Below are 16669 nucleotides of genomic sequence, written 5' to 3' on the forward strand. Positions count from 1 at the left end.
ATCACCCTAGCCTATTCTTGAATCTCACACCTGGACAGTCTCCCAGACTTCTCTGCCTGAAATCGTCCTCCCACTAGGTCTCTGCAGAGCTGGTCTCTGCCTTTCCCTCTGACCACATCTGCTTACATCCCCTTTCTCTCTTCATTCCAGTCCCCCTGCCTTTCTTACTCTTTCCTGAATACACCAAGCTGGTTCCCACCCCTGCACTCTCTGGAAGGCTCTCCTGCCAGATCAGCAATTCTCAAACCTTTTGTTCCCATGACTCCAATACACTTTTAAGAACTGACGGACTGGGCATGGTGACTCACACCTGTAATCCCAGCACTTTCAGAGGCCAAGGCGGGTAGATTGCTTGAGTTCAGGAGTTCGAGACCAACCTGGGAAACGTGTGGTGAAACCCTGTCTCTGCAAAAACTACAAAAATTAACCATATGTGGTGGTATGCACCTGTAGTCCAGATATTCAGGAGGGCCTGTAGTCTCAGCTACTCAGGAGGCTGAGGTGGGAAGAGCGCTTGATCCCAGGAGGTCAAAAAGAAAAAGAATTGAGGACTCCAGGCCAGGCATGGTGGTTCATGCGTATAGTTCCAGCACTTTGGGAGGCACAGGTAGGAGGGTTGCTTGAGGCCAGAAGTTCAAGGCGAGCCTGGGCAACATAGCAAAACCCCATCTCTACTAAAAGGAAAATCAGCCAGGTGTGGTGGCATGCACGTGTGGTCTCAGCTGAGGCAGGAGGATCACCTGAGCCTGGGATGTTGAGGCTGCAGTAAGCTATGATTGTGCCACTGTACTCCAGCCTGGGCAACAGGGTGACTTTGTTTCCAAAAAATCAAAAGTTAAAAAAAAAATTGAGTGTCTGTTTGTGTTCATATGGGTTATATCCATGACTATTTACCAACATAGAAATTAAATTTGAGGATTTTTAAAAACAGAATGCAAGCCAGGCTCAGTGGCGTGCACCTGTAGTTCCCGCTACCTGGGAGGCTGAGGAAGTAGGATGCTTGACTCCCGGAGTTCTAAACTAGCCTGATCAACGTAGTGAGACTGGTCTCAATAAACAAACAAACAAAAAAACCCACAAAAATTAGAATACTCAAGAACAAATCCCATTAGCTGTCAGAGCGATGACATCATCATACATCACAGAGCACCTGAAAACTTCCTTGTAGACTGGTGAGAGAATGAGAGTAACAAATAGCATCTTAGTATCATAAAAAGTCTTCACTTGCAAAACCCCTGAAAGGGTCTTGGAGTGCTCAGATGGCGCTGAGCACAGCTGCACCAGATAGTCACACGTGCCACTCATTCACTTCATTTAGGCCTAAGGACAAAAGTCACCTCCTCAGAAAGCCTCTCCGCTCCCTCACCCTCTCCTCAAGTCATTCTATCCCATTACTACTTGCATGTTTTTCTTTCTTCTTTCTTTCTCTTTCTTTCTTTCTTTCCTTCTTTCTTTTTCTTTCTCTTTTTTTCTTTCTTTCTCTTTCTTTTTTTTTCTCACTCTCTCTCTCTTTCTTTTTGGAGACAGGAGCCTGCTCTGTTGCCCAGGCTGGAGTGCAGTGGCATAACCACAGTTCACTGCAGCCTCAACCTCCCAGGCTCAAGTGATCCTCCCACCCCAGCCTCCCACATTGCTGGAACCATAGGTCGGTGCCACCCAGCCTGGCTAATTTTTTTTTAACTATTTGTAGAGACAAGGGTCTCCCTGTGTAACTCAGGCTGGTCTTGAACTCCGGGCTCAAGTGATTCTTCCACCTTTGCCTCCCAAAGTGCTGGGATTACTGGTGTGAGCCACGTGCCTGGTTTGCATGGTCTTTATAGAACTTATTACCATCTGAAATTGTTTTCTTGCTTATTTATTTTGTTCCTTCCCACTAGAATGCAAGCTCCATGGGGACAAAATCCAGATTCTTTTGTTCACGTTGGAGCCCGGCATAGTGCCTGACACACAGTGTCAAAGATCTTTAAATGAATGAATAGTATCAAAGCAGTTGTTCTCCCCATTGCTCTCTATTAGAATCACTTGTAGGGGAGGGGGATTTTTAAATTCCTGCATCCCATTAAACCAGAATCTCAGGGGGTGAACCCGAGTCTACCCAGGCATCAGTGTTTTATAAAGTTCCCCAAATGATTCCAATGTGCCCCTGAGAATAAGAACCAATGGTCTAGATTCTTAAATCCTCACTGATGGAGAGACTGTTTATTCCTCACTGGGCCAGACATACACAGGATATAAATAAGGGCAACTCTGTCTTGCTAGACAGGCAGCCAGGCCCAAGGGCAACTAGATGGAGGAAGCTCTTCAGCTCTCTGTGGGTAAGAACTACCCTTCTTGGTCCCGGGCCATGGATCAAAGAGATGGGATCAGTCGCTTGCACAGACGGCGCTGGTTATTCTCTCAAACAGGTCTGCACGGCTTGCTGCACTGGGAGCATTTTTCCCCTTACTGTGATGCAGGATTCTGGTGCATTGGAGACTCGCAGGGAGCGATGATGATTTCAGTGGACAGAGATAGAAATGATGCAGGTCCCCAGATTCCCCTGGGCAAGAAGAAGGCTCACATTGCTGGCCTGGGGGCTGAAGTGTAGCCAGGAATTGACACTCCTATGCTCCCACCTGGTCAATGCTTCCCGCACTCAGCAATCACTAGAACTCCCCAGAAAGGCTGGAGTTAGCCACCGTCCAACCCAAAGCAGCTCTTAAGGCTAAGATGCCTAGTGGGAATTCCTGATTCCAACAAGAGAAGAAAATTCGCCCAGCACTGTGCCACATGGATGAAATGATCCCTGATTCTCAGAGGGGAATAATGATTTTCATTGCACAGGGGAAGAAACTGAGGCACCGAGACGGTAGGTGATTTGCCTAGAGTCCGATCAAAGTTAAAATCTCAGATTGGCTATGTGACCTTTGAGAAGTCATTTGACCACCAACCCCCAAATCAGCATCCGTGTCTGTCAAATGGGGGAAATAGCACCTACCTCACAGGGTTGTTTAATGGATGTGAAAGCGCTGAGAGTAAGCGAAAAGTTGAGAACCTTCCACAAGTGGCAATTATAGTGTTATTCTCATTGGCTCCCAAATCCTTTTGCTTCTCAGAGGACAATCGCTTCTATTTCTATGATATGATTTCAAGTTTTCTTTTTTTTTTTTTTAACAGGCTCTTGCTCTATCACCCAAGCTGGAGTGCAGTGGTACAATCATGGCTCACTGCAGCCTCGACCTCCCGGGCTCAAGTGATCCTTCCACCTCAGCCTCCCAAGTAGCTGGGACTACAGGTGTGTTGTCCCACCACACTCAGCTTATTTTTTATTTTTTTGTAGAGATAGGGTCTTGATATGTTGCCTAGGTTGATCTCGAACTCCCGGGCTCAAGCAATCCTCCCTGCCTTGGCCTCCCAAAGTACTAGGATTACAGATGTGAGCCAATGCGCCCTGCCCTGATTTCAAGCTCTTTTACGTGCAGTAGCCCATTTCATTTTTGAAGCAGCTCTGCGAAGTTGAAACTTTTGCCTACCTGCCCTCTTTGTTTGATGAAGACCCTAGGGTCTAGAGAGGCGAAGTCACATGCGCAGGTCCCACTGAGGTGGCAGAGCTGGGTCAGAAACCCAGATGTCCCAACTCCCTGCCCAGGACCTTCACCACACAGCAGCAGCCATGGAGGGCTGTAGCTTACCTTGGCCTCAAGGAGAGGTTACACCCTGGGTTCTGTGGGAAGGAGGTACCTGGCAGAGGAGGAAATGGGCCTCAGCCCCAAGTCCTCCCCCAGGGGGAGGATAAAACCTATAATTAATTAAGCACCTCCTGGGTGCTGGGCTTCATCCTCTGTGGTTTGAATGAATTAGTTCATTTCATTTTCAAAATAGCTCAGTGCCTCAGGTCTTCTTATCCTCTTCTCACAGGTGAGAGAGGTAAAACACAAGGCCCACATCCTAGGTGGTGGAGCCAGGATTATGCCAAAGCTCACAATCTTTCTAGGATACTGTGACTTTACCGGAGGCCATGGCTACCAGCAGCCAGCCAGCTCTGCCAGAGACCACAGCCACCCCTTGCACCATCCCACTGGGTAGAGCAGGGCCCACCTTCTCCATGCCAGGCAGCTGCAAAGGCCCCTACACCATTTCTACCACTTGGTTCAATTCCCAGATGGGGCTGAGCCCCTTACCGAGCTGGTAGGTGTATAAGAATGAATAAGAAAAAATAAAGTCTCCTGCAGCAGCTGGATTTAGGTAAAAAAAAAAAAAAAAAAAAAAAAAAAAAATAGGCTGAGTGTGGTGACTCATGTCTATAATCCCAGCACTTTGGGAGGCCAAGGTGGGCAGATCTCTTTTATTTATTTATTTAAGAGATGAGGTCTCACTATGTTGCCCTGGCTGGTCTCAAACTCCTGGGCTTAAGCGATCTGCCCGCCTCAGTCTCCCAAATTGCTGGGATTACAGGTGTGAGCCACCGCACCCAGCCCGGGTGGATCTCTTGAGCCCAGGAGTTCAGACCAGCCTGGACAACATGGTGAAATCTTGTCTCTCTTTTTAAAAAAAAAAAAAATAAAAAAATAAGTGGTAAAGAGAATTGCAAGCACTGTGCTGAGAAAGGAAGGGTGATTTCCATCTAGGGGTGTAAGATGAGATACCACAGAGGAGTTGGTGTCTGAGTTGGGCTTGGAAAAATAAGAAAGTAGGTCTCCTTTCCCATAGCAGGAAACAATGTCTTGCCTTTGAGGTGGAGGTGGGAGTTAGGGCATGTTTTCTCTAGCAAAGACCCCAGCTCCTCCATAAAAGCAGGCAGCTTCCTCCAAGCAAGCGCATTGACTAGAAATATTTTCTAGAAAATGATAAGAAGGGGCCACGAGCAGCTGCAGATGACTTAGTGAGTTGGGATTGGCAGGCACCTCCTTAGGGCCTGTAGAGATAATGTCACATAATAGGGATTGGCTGTTGCCAGAAGAGTGGATAACAGGGAGCCTTTGGGAGGGGGACAAGGCCAAATTTCTCAATGACAGGTAACTAACCTGCTCTGCAAAGGCTCAAACTTAAACTTGGAGAAGAAAGGGTCTGTCCACAGTGCTGGGGCAGCTACAACCAGTAGGACCCACAGAGAAGCTGGGCAGAACTGGCAACATAATTTGCAGGGCCCAGTGCAAAAGGAAAATTGGTACAAAAATCTATTCAAAAACTGTTCAGAATTTTGAGAGTGACAGCAGAGCACGAAACCCACCTTGGGAACCCTAGTAAGCGTAGGTCACAGGCTCATGAAGCCAGCCCTGAAGTATGGGCTAGGGAGAGCAAGCAAGGGATAAGGCCACAGGAAGAGCGGCCACAGGAGCCTTCTGACCTAATGGTCTGATCAAAATGAAGAGAACCCATAAACACAGGTGGGTAATCCTGAGACACAGCCAGGGCCACACTCAGCCTTTCCTAGATGTACCACTGAGGCCTTTGTAGCTCTCCCAACCACTCAGTCCACCCCAGCCAACCGGCATTCTCCAAGGGTCCAGGTCTCGCCCTATTTGGCAGATAGAAGGCATTTAAATTTCACCTCTCTATGTTGGGGGAGCTCTAAATGCTGGGAAAAGATGTCAAGCCTGGAGACCATCTGGGGAAAAGGCCTCCGGAGCTGTTTCTTTAATTTAGAGAACTGACAACTGAGGGTGGGGGCCTTTGGCAAGTACAAAGGGTGATGGCCCAGAAAAGAATCAAAGTATTAACAACGGGCTCCACTGGCACTGGCCTCCTGTCCCCCGCCCTGGGGTTCATGTGGCTGGGAAGCCTGATGTCTCTGTTTCAACAGTGGGATCAAAACTGGCTTTCAGAGCAACATAAACCAGGGGTAATTTTTAGCACAGACATAACTTTCTAGTTCCTTTTCCCTACCCCTCATTTTTCAGTTGCCTTTAAAGAGGCCGCAGGGAACTGAAAAACAAATCAAAAGTTTAAAGAGACAAATGCAAAAATGCAAACTGGGTAAGGGGACAGAGCCACCAGCTGGACAAAACGTGCCTGGAAAACAGCATCCTCTGCTTGGCAGGTGCCAGGGATTTATAGTTGAGTTTTGCAGACGTTTCGTCACGTTATGAGCCAGCTCAGGAGACCCGCACAATTCTGCTTATGTGAAAGAACAAACTAGCTGATAAAAGTCAGCTGTTGCCTATAAACACACTATGGGGATTGCAATTCAGTAGAGGATTTATTAGTCTGGGCACTCCATACAAATTAAGAACTGCTCCACGTGTTTCAATCAGAAGAGACGAGCCAGAGCAGATAGGGTTGCTCCCCGCTCACATGATGGCCAACAGGCCACACTGACCCCCACCCCATCACTTACTCTACTAGAGACCAGAGGGAAGATTCTTGCTGAAATTAAGTCACAGAGGATCTAGTCTCACATTCCCCTATCTCTCCTCCTACAAAAACTCACAAACATAATCAGTCGCTCTCTCCATCCACTGCATTCCCCACACATCCTTCACAATAGCCCTTCTCATCAAGGGCTTGCAGATCTGCCTGGCCTACTAGATCATGGACTTCTTTGATTTATCTCTGTATTGCTAATGACGAATTCTGTGCTGGGCACACAGGGAGGCCTCAGAATGAATGGATATGGATGCGACAGGCTCTAAAGCCCCATATACATAGGTTATGACCATCCCACCCAAACAGCATGGAGGGGCGGGGGGAGCAATGCTGCTGAGGTACCTGTTGGACTTGAGGACTGTCAACAAAAAAGGAAGGAGAGGTGCAGTGAGGACATTATGAAGGTGTTTCTTCCCCAGAGAAGGGCCGTCTTTGTGGCTACTCTACCCAGCCATCAATCTCTGTGCTAACTGCTGCTTTTTCTCAGGATGAAGGCTCTTTCTTAAGGAATGGCCCTGCAACAGAATGAAGGGTACTTATTAAGGGTGCAGATATCTGGCCCCTCCCCATACATACTAGATCGGAATCTCTGGGCTGAGGCCCTATAGTCTCGGAAAAATGACTTTCCTTTGGTCTATGTGGAAACCAAGAAGAAGCCTTCCAGGAAGGATGGGGAGGAGGAGAGTGCCTGGAAAGGGTACCCCTGTCATTCCTTCAGAAGCACTGGCTTTCCCCTACCAGGCCCTGGCATCAAGGGCGAAAGTGTAAGACTCTGGTGAACCATGCCAGGATTTGCTCCAACCCTCTTGGTTATGGGATCAGAAGGGAGGGTAACTGGCAAGGTTGCGACTGTCCTGGAAGAGGCTTGGATACTTCATGTGTCACTGCCAAGTTGGATGGGGGTAGCTCTGCACTGCAGGATCCATGTCCTGTGCAGGGCTGGGTATCAGAAAACCTCACTCTTGTTACCGCTGAGTAGATGTTAGACATGCTCTTGCCTTCCGTGGCAGAGAGGGATCAGTGGTGTGGGGGAAAGCACCTTGCACCAGAACCAAGCAAGCCCTGGTGCAAATTCTGGCAACAACACTTTCAAATCAAATCAGAAGTTTAAAGAGGCAAGTGCAAAAATGGAAACTGGGTAAGGGGACAGAGCCACCAGCTGGACAAAACGTGCCTGGAAAACAGCATCCTCTGCTTGGCAGTGGCCAGGAATTTATAGTTGAGTTTTGCAGATGTTTCATCACGTTACGAGCATTTAGAAAACTTACCCGGTCTCTGTCTCAGTCTCCTCATCTACCTGATGGAAGTAAGTATACTTGTTTCAATACTTGTTGAGGGTTTAAAAAGATATTAAAGAGCCTAGCACAGAGCTATACACTTAGTGAGTGACTAATAAAGCTTAAGTGAATTTCAATCCCTTAAATGCTGATAAATGTACCAAAAGCCCTCACTACTCCTCTCACTTAAACCTTACAACCCTGTAAGGACATATCATCACTTGTACTATACAGATGAGAAAATAGACTTAGGGGAAATTATTTGCCCAAGTAATGGCTAGCTAAAGGCTGAGCTGAGACTTGAACCCAGGTCTAGGTTCTCTCCTTCCCCTTATCCCCAAACCTGCTCCCTGAAATGTGCACTCTCCCTCCCTTCTCATAGGGAAATGGAATTATAAATGATCCAATGTTTGAGCAGGTTGGGAAGGTACCTGGCTTCTCATCCCAATTAAAGTCAGATGTAATACAATCCCCATAGAGCCTGGGCTCTCCTTGGGCAGGCAGGAGTCCTTCTCTTTAGGGCCCAGGCAACCCGGCAGCTTGAGACAACCCTTTCTCTGAGAGAAGAATCTGAAGGTCAGTTTCTAGATGTGGGTGGGGAGGGACAGGATAGAGGGAAACCAAAACTCTTCATTTCATCCCAAGACTGTCTTACACAGACAGAGCAAGAGGTTCTGACCCAGCTGAGGAGAAACAGAGAACAAAACTCACATTGATGTCTTCATTCATAAGCCAGTGGCATACATAAAGGAGGAGCACCAGAAGTATTCCCATTGTGGTGACGCTCCCTGAATTAGTTATCAATTTAATGATTCCAGTAAAAATACTGACAATTTTTTGTTGTTGTTGGAAGGTGGTGGGATTAGCTAAATGGAAAATTCCAGGGGATCGGGGGAAGGCCTAATGAACAAGAGTGGGAGTGCAGGGGGGTTGCTATTATAAAATCAATAGATATTAAGACTTTGGAAACAAATGTCTACCCTAAGGGGCTATTTAAGTAAATTATAGTTTACCCACACAACAGAAATCTGTGCAACTGTTTTAAAAAAAAAAAAATGTAAGGAAGCTCTTTATATAGAATGAACTCCAGTAAGTAGGAAAGAACAAGGTGCAAAAGTGGGTATATGGTATGTTACCATTCATATAAAACGAAGGGAGGTTTCTTTGTTGTAGTGATTATCTATTGCTGTAGAACAAATGGCCCCCAAACTCAGTGATTTGGAACATTTATTATCCCAGTGTACATGGATCAGGAATCTGGGCAGAGCTTGGCTGGCCGCCTTTGGCTGGGATCTTCAAGAGCTGTAGTCAAGCTGTCAGCTGCAGCTGTGGACCCATCAGAAGGTTCAGCTGGGAGGGAGGATCTGTTTCCAAGTTCACTCATATGGTTGTCGGCAAGCATTGGTCTCTCACACGAGTCTCTCCACAGGGCTGCCTCACAGCATCGCAGCTGCCTTTCCCCAGGATGGCTAATCCCAGAGAGAGAGCACACCCAAGATGGAAGCTGCAGTCTTTTTTACCTATTTCAGAAGTGATATCCAACACTTGTGTAGTATTCTATTCATGAGAAGTATATCTGTAAGTCCAGCCCGTGTGGAAGGGGAGGGGAGTACACAGGGGTATGAACACCACAGGTCGGAGCACTGGGGGCTGCCTTTGAGGACACCTGCCCACCACACTCACACAGGCAAATAGTATTTCTGGAAGGATACACAAGAAACATCCAATATGGGTTGTTTTCAGGGAAGGGAATTGGGAAACTGGGGGAGAAGACTTTTTAACTGAATATACCATTGTTCTTTTAGAGACAGGGCCTCACTCTGTTGCCCAGGCTAGGGTGAAGTGGTATGATCATGGTTCACTGTAACCTCAAACTCCTGGGCTCAAGTGATCCTCCCACCTCAGCCTCTCAAATAGCTAGGACTATAGGCACACACCACCACACATGACTCTTTTATTTATTTATTTTGTATTATTTTATTTATTTATTTATTTATTTAAGACAGAGTCTCACTCTGTCGCCCAGGCTAAAGTGCAGTGGCATGATCTCGGCTCACTGCAACCTCCACCTCCCAGGTTCAAGCAATTCTCCTGCCTTAGCCTCCTTAGCAGCTGGGACTAAAGGTGCGCGCCACCATACCCAGCTAATTTTTGTGTTTTTAGTAGAGACAGGTTTTCACCATGTTGGCCAGGATGGTCTCAATCTCTTGACCTCATCTGCCAGCCTGGGCCTCCCAAAGTGCTGAGATTACAGGTATGAGTCACCACGCCCGGCCCTTTTTTATTTTTTTGTAGAGACAGAGTCTCACTATGTTGCTCAGGCTGGTCTAAACTCCTGACCTCAAGCCACCCTCCCACCTCGCCCTCCCAAAGTGCTGGGATAAGCCATTGTGCCCAGTCTAAATATGCTCTTGCATACCTTTTTTACAATATTGATGTATCACTTACTCAAAAAATAAAGCAGGCCGGGTGCGGCGTGCAGTAGCTCACACCTGTAATCCCAGCATTTTGGGAGGCGGAAGCAGGCAGATCACTTGAGGTCAGGAGTTCAAGACCAGCTTGGCCAACATAATGAGACCTTGTCTCTACTAAAAATACAAAAATTAGCCGGGCATGGTGGTAGTTCACCTGTAATTGCAACTACTTGGGAGGCTGAGGCAGGAGAATGACATGAACCTAGGAGGCACAGATTGCAGTGAGCTAAGATTGCGCCTCTGCGCTCCAGCCTTGGTGACAGAGTGAGACTCCATCTCAAAAAAATAAACAAAAAGGATTTTAAATTTAAAAAGAACAGTGAGGCTGGGCGCGGTGGCTCAAGCCTGTAATCCCAGCACTTTGGGAGGCCGAGGCGGGCGGATCACGAGGTCAGGAGATCGAGACCATCCTGGCTAACACGGTGAAACCCCGTCTCTACTAAAAATACAAAAAAAAACTAGCCGGGCGTGGTGGCGGGCGCCTGTAGTCCCAGCTACTCAGGAGGCTGAGGCAGGAGAATGGCGTAAACCCGGGAGGCGGAGCTTGCAGTGAGCTGAGATCCGGCCACTGCACTCCAGCCTGGGTGACAGAGCAAGACTCCGTCTCAAAAAAAAAAAAAAAAAAAAAAGAACAGTGAAAAGGATGGCATTTTAACAGACAAAAAGCTAAGAGGGAACAAAATAAAAAGAATAACAATTATACTTAAATACTATATAGTTATTACTGAGCACTATAAACATGCTTGTTTCTACTTAGCCATTTCTTGTTTCTATGAGGGAAGTTTAAAAATCTCTTTATTGGCCAGGTGAGGTGGCTCACACCTATAATCCTAGCACTTTGGGAGGCCAAGGTGGGTGGATCACATGGTCAAGAGATTGAGACCATCTGGCTAACATGGTGAAACCCCGTCTGTACTAAAAATACAAAAAATTAGCCAGGCGTGGTGGCAGACACCTGTAGTCCCAACTACTGGTGAGGCTGAGGCAGGAGAATGGTATGAACCCGGGAGGCGGAGTTTGCAGTGAGCCAAGATCGCGCCACTACACTCCAGCCTGGGTGACAGAGCAAGACTCCGTCTCAAATAAATAAATAAATAAATAAATAAACCTCTTTATTATACATACATACACATAAGCAAGCAACTCCCATTTGTAGAGCAAAATACAAACGCTTGAGCTGGGATTCACAATCCTCTTCGCAATTTGGTTCCAGTCCACCCTTCCTGACCCATTTCCTACCATCCTTCCATCCTTCTATGAACTCGTTATCTGCGATACTGCACTATTATTTGCCAGTTCTGGTGGGTAAAGGCAACAAGCACAATGTCTGGCATGCAGCAAACTTTCATCCAGTGTTGGCTTCCATTCTACCTCAAACACTGCCTTTGCTTAGACTGTCCCCTGTGCATGGAATGCCCTGCACCCCTCTCCTAGCCCCACGTAAAATTCCCTTCAAGGCCTACCTCAAATGTTACTGTCACAAGGAGTCCCACAGGCAATTAGTTATCACCTCTAGTCTCCCAGAGCACCTGTTTTTACCTTAACTATAACACTTTTATTATTGTATTGCAACTTAAATCTCTGCAACCCAAAGCCTGGTCCTTGGACTGTCAGCATCGACAGTAGCTGGGACTTCGTTTGAAATGAAGAATGTGGGCCCCATTCCAGACCTACAGAATCAGAATCTGAATTTTAACAAGATATCAGTGATTTATTGGCACATTAATCTTTCCCTGGTTGAACTGTAAAGCTTTCCAGGGCTCTCTTTCATCTCTGTCCCCAGAGCCCAACATAAGACTTGACACTCAAATGTTTTTAAAGTTTTATTTACAATACTCATGCATCAGATAGATTTTTTTAATTTCTGGAAAAATAAACACACATTATTAATAATAGTTATCTGGTAGGTAGATAATGGTATATTTCTATGTAACGTTTTAATTTTTTATAATCAATGTATTACCTTTGCAGATGGAAAACATGAAGATTTGGGAAAATGCATGTAAAATGTAAGATAAAATGTAAATTTTAAGATATAATACATTCACAAAAGGTATAATTGTGTTGAGCTACATTTACAGATATAAAAAGACAAGCAAATTACATTAGGTTTTTTAAAAAAGACAATCTAACAGAATGTATCGATGATACCACATTTGCTCTTCAAAAAATTTTGTGAATTGGCTGGGTACGGGGGCTCACACCTGTATTCCCAACACTTTGAGAAGCTGAGGTGGGAGGATCCCTTGAGCTCAGGAGTTTCAGCTGGGCAATATAGTGAGACCTCATCTCTATTTAAAAAATTTTTTGAAAAGACACTGAAAAGATACATATCAAAATATCTCTAATGAAGTTTATTTTGCAATTTTCTACATTCTAATTTTTTCTAGTTTTCCTATGATCTTTATAAAAGCATATCACTTATAATAAGAAAATAGTTATTTTCATTTTTGAAAAATATCTATGCCCTTTATTAAGCCCCTTTACATTCAATGACCAAGATTTCTACCACACCCTGGGAAGCTGCAAGTTCTGAAAGTAACAGGCCTTACATAGATGAAGGCAGCGGTCCTAGGAAATGTAACCCCGATGGACTGACTCTGGGCTGGCATTCTCCCACCCCTGCAGCTGCTCCAGACTCAGAGGAATGTGGCAAGTCAGATACCAGCTTTGGCCAAAAAGAAAACCCTGTCATCTTAGGAGTCTCACCATGCCCATTTACTTCCTCTGAGATGGTAACAGCAATAGGCAAACACTTCAAAGATGAAGCATTCAGAATGATTCATGCTATACCACCTCCCCTTGGTGGCAGGCTATGGAAATTGGCTTGATGATAACTATTGCAATTGGTCAAAAAAAGAAAAAAAATTTTTTTTTAGACGGAGTCTCTCTGTTGCCAGGCTGGAGAGAGTGGCCCGATCTTGGCTCACTGCAAACTCTGCCTCCCAGGTTCAAGCAAATCTCCTGTCTCAGCCTCCTGAGTAGCTGGGACTACAGGCATGCACCACCATGCCCGGCTAATTTTTGTATTTTTAGTAGAGACAGGGTTTCACCATGTTGGCCAGGATGGTCTCGATCTCTTGACCTTGTGATCCGCCCGCCTTGGCCTCCCAAAGTGCTAGGATTAAAGGTGTGAGCCACCATGCCCAACCAAAATTTTTAAAATATATTTTCTGTCAAAATCACCCTTACTTCTTCAAATCATCAAAACCACTTTTCTTTTGTCAAGGATTCAGGTATTAACAAAAGACACAAAACTGGGACCTGCTTTCAACAGACAATGCTTTGGATGATGCCAAGGGCAGTGGGGCTCTTTGTCTCCTGTCCTTGCCTCCCACCTATTCAAGTCTACAATGGAGGCAAGGCACTGTGTTCTTCAGCACCACCTTGCCTGCTGTCTATCTCCATCCACGTCCCTGGCCTCAGAAAAGGGCAAGGCGTGGCTCACATACTCTCAGCCATGGCCTGGTGTGCAGCAGCTCCAACATCAGACATCTAAGCACTAATTCTCCCCAAGACCCAGTTCTCAGGTTCGAGACATTGATATTTCAAATATATCAGATTGAAATACTGAAGTTTCTTTAGAAATATCAGGGTGCAGCAATGTCAGTCTTCAACTGTGGTGCCGTGGTCTCCAGATAAACACAGCTTCCTTACTCTTCCAGGAAGAAGAAAACATTGAAGAGGATGTGTGAAATAGAAAGAGAGAGAAACTGGCATTATCACCTCTCCCGAGAACATAGAACACACAGAAGCACAGCAAGGGCATCTTTCTAGTGCTTCCAAAGAGGTGAGCCACAGGGAGAGAAAGGAGGAGAGGAGACCTGAAGGAAGAACACAATCCAGTACCTTGTACAGGATCTCGGTGTTCATTCAGTCCCAGGCCTTGGACAAAGCTTGGGTGTTTGCCAAGTCTCCCCACTGAATAGAGGAAAGAAGATACTTTCTCTTCAGGTACCTTTCTGGAAGTTGAGGACTGCTCAAAAGAAAATGAAATATGCTGAAGGGAAAAAAAAAAAAAAACACCCTAGTGAGAACCAGAGGGAGCTATAAAAGTGAAAGCGCAGATATCCTTACATTTTACCAGGTGGGCCTGATTCACCCAGGCTACAAATATTTCCTGAGCAACTGTTTACTAATATGGCTTTGTGCTACAGGGAAAGAGGAAGGAAACCATCTCTGAAATTTGGGATCTCAGCATGGTGAGGACAAAACCAGATCCTGAGAAGAAAGAACAAAAGTGACATGAAAGGTAAAGCTCAGTGGAGGTCCAAAGGATAAATACAACTAATTCAGAGGACAGCAGGGACACTCCAGCTGGTAGGAAACATAAACAAAGGCACAGAAGCAGAGATGCATAGAATGAATTCAGGGAAAGCAAATCTTCCAGTCATGGATGCCACAAGGAGAGCAGTCGGAAAGGCTGAAAGGTGAACTGAGCCAAAACAGAAAGAATACTGCCAGGGCATTGATCCATACCATAGCTGGCTCCCAGCTTTGAGAAGGCCTCAAAGTTGTCAGCAATGTCCTCGTTTTTGATGTCCATTTTGATGTCCACCTCATATCTCATGCCCCCAGGCGTGCTGAGCCTGCAGCTTGTTAAGAATCTTTGTGGCATCAAAGCCAGCCTCATTGCACAGCTGGTGTGGGGTAATCTCCAAGGCCTTTGCATATGCCCCAATCAACAGCTGCTGTTTTCCTGGAATAGCCCTTGGAGAATCCTGAAGGTACTTAAAGAGCTCCCTCTCAATGACGCCGCCACCAGCCACCACTGACTCATTCCTGATGGCATCATGCAGGGACCGCTCTGTCTCCTCCATAAACTGCTTGGCACTGCCACAGAAGATGAAGGTGCATGTCTTGGCCTTGGGGCAGACAATAAAAAAATGGTACCTCTCACCTTTAAATCTGGGTCTCTTCAAACACCTAGCATCAACCCAACACATCTGCTGAGAAAGCATTCGCACTGGTCTGGATTGAGACTTCACAGGCCATCACCATCCTCTTCAGATTATCCTCAGGTACTCGGCCAGCACAGAACATGTCCCTGTCAGCAAAGTACTGGGTGGCCACGTCCCCAGTGGGGAGTTTGGACAAGACAACTTTGGCTCCAGAATGATGGATCCTCTCTAACTTGTCATAGAGAATGTTCTACTCGGCATCAACAATCTGATAATCCTCAACTGTGTGGACTCTTATCTCAGTATTATCTTTCTCAGCTTTCCACTGGAGCTCAGTATTCAAAAGGGCAATCTTGGCCAGGCATGGTGGCTCATGTCTGTAATCTCAGCACTTTGAAAGGCCGAGGTGGGCAGATCATGAGGTCAGGAATTTGAGACCAGCCTGACCAACATGGTGAAACCCCGTCTCTACTAAAAATACAAAAATTAGCCAGATGTGGTGGCGCATGCCTATAATCTCAGGTACTCAGGAGGCTGAGGCAGGAGAATCACTTGAACCCAGAAGGCAGATGTTGCAGTGAGCCGAGATCAGGCCACTGCAGTCTAGCCTGAGCGACAAGAGCAAAACTCCATATCAAAAAAAAAAAAAAAGGCAATCTTGGGGTCGTAGTATTTTTGAGGGGGTTGCATTTCAAACCCAGCATAAGAGAAAGTATTCTTGAATGCAACACCAGCTACCAACTGAGAATCCTCGAGGGCTCCACCCTGTACCTTCTTGATTCCAATCATTTTAAGCTGCAGCAAATCATTGAGCATCATCACTGCCTCCACCACCATCTTAGCAAAGAAAATTTCTGCTGCGAGATCAGCGTGGAGCTCAGAGCGGTCCTAGCACACTACTCCAGAAGCTTCCTCTGCTCCACTTTATCTCCCTCCTTCACAGTCACAGCAAATCTCTCTGATCTTGTTAACTGCCAACTGGGTGGCTGTGCAGAAAGCTCGAATGTGAGCTAAGGGTGTAAAGCATCCTTCACCTACAGTTTCACCTGCTTCAGAAACTCTGCAGCCAGCAACGTCAGTGAGGTGGTGCCATCACTGACCTCAGTGTCTTGGGATTTGGTAATGTCCACTAAAGTCTTTGCTGCAGGATGGACAACATGAAGAAGTTTCAGAATTATGGCCACTTCATTAGAAATTGTTGCTTTGCCTCTGCCATCCACAATAAGCTCGTCGATGCCATGGGCACCCAGAGTGGTTCTTACAGCCTTAGCAATCACCTGGCAGGCACTGAGGTTATTCACAAGCTGGGAGATGCCTTGGGAGCTATCAGTTCCCTCTTTCAATAGGATAACTAGTGTGGGCATCATTTTGGAAGCTTATTCAGCAGCCTGTTACTCTCCTCTCTTCTCTGTGACCGGTCTGCCCAACAACCCACCTAATTTTTTACTTTTTAATAATCGCCATTCTGGCTGGTATGAGATGGTATCTCACTGTGGTTTTGATTTGCATTTCTCTGATGATTAGAGATGTTCAGAATTTTTTCATGTTTGTTGACCACTTGTATTTCTTCTTTTGAGAATTGTCTGTTCATGATTTTTGCCCACTTTTTAATGGGATTATTTGGTTATTGCTTGTTGAATTAAGTTTCTTATAGATTCTGAATATTAGATCT

The 16669-nt window shown here is 46.0% G+C and overlaps 1 pseudogene; it reads right to left on the reverse strand.

Moving 5' to 3' along the window:
- Positions 1-5219: 5219 nt before the first annotated feature.
- Positions 5220-16364, reverse strand: LOC126953441 (T-complex protein 1 subunit eta-like; annotated as a pseudogene).
- Between the last annotated feature and the right edge of the window lie 305 nt (positions 16365-16669).

The sequence above is a fragment of the Macaca thibetana genome, chromosome 4, assembly GCF_024542745.1.
Source record: "Macaca thibetana thibetana isolate TM-01 chromosome 4, ASM2454274v1, whole genome shotgun sequence".
NCBI classification, from domain to species: domain Eukaryota; kingdom Metazoa; phylum Chordata; class Mammalia; order Primates; family Cercopithecidae; genus Macaca; species Macaca thibetana.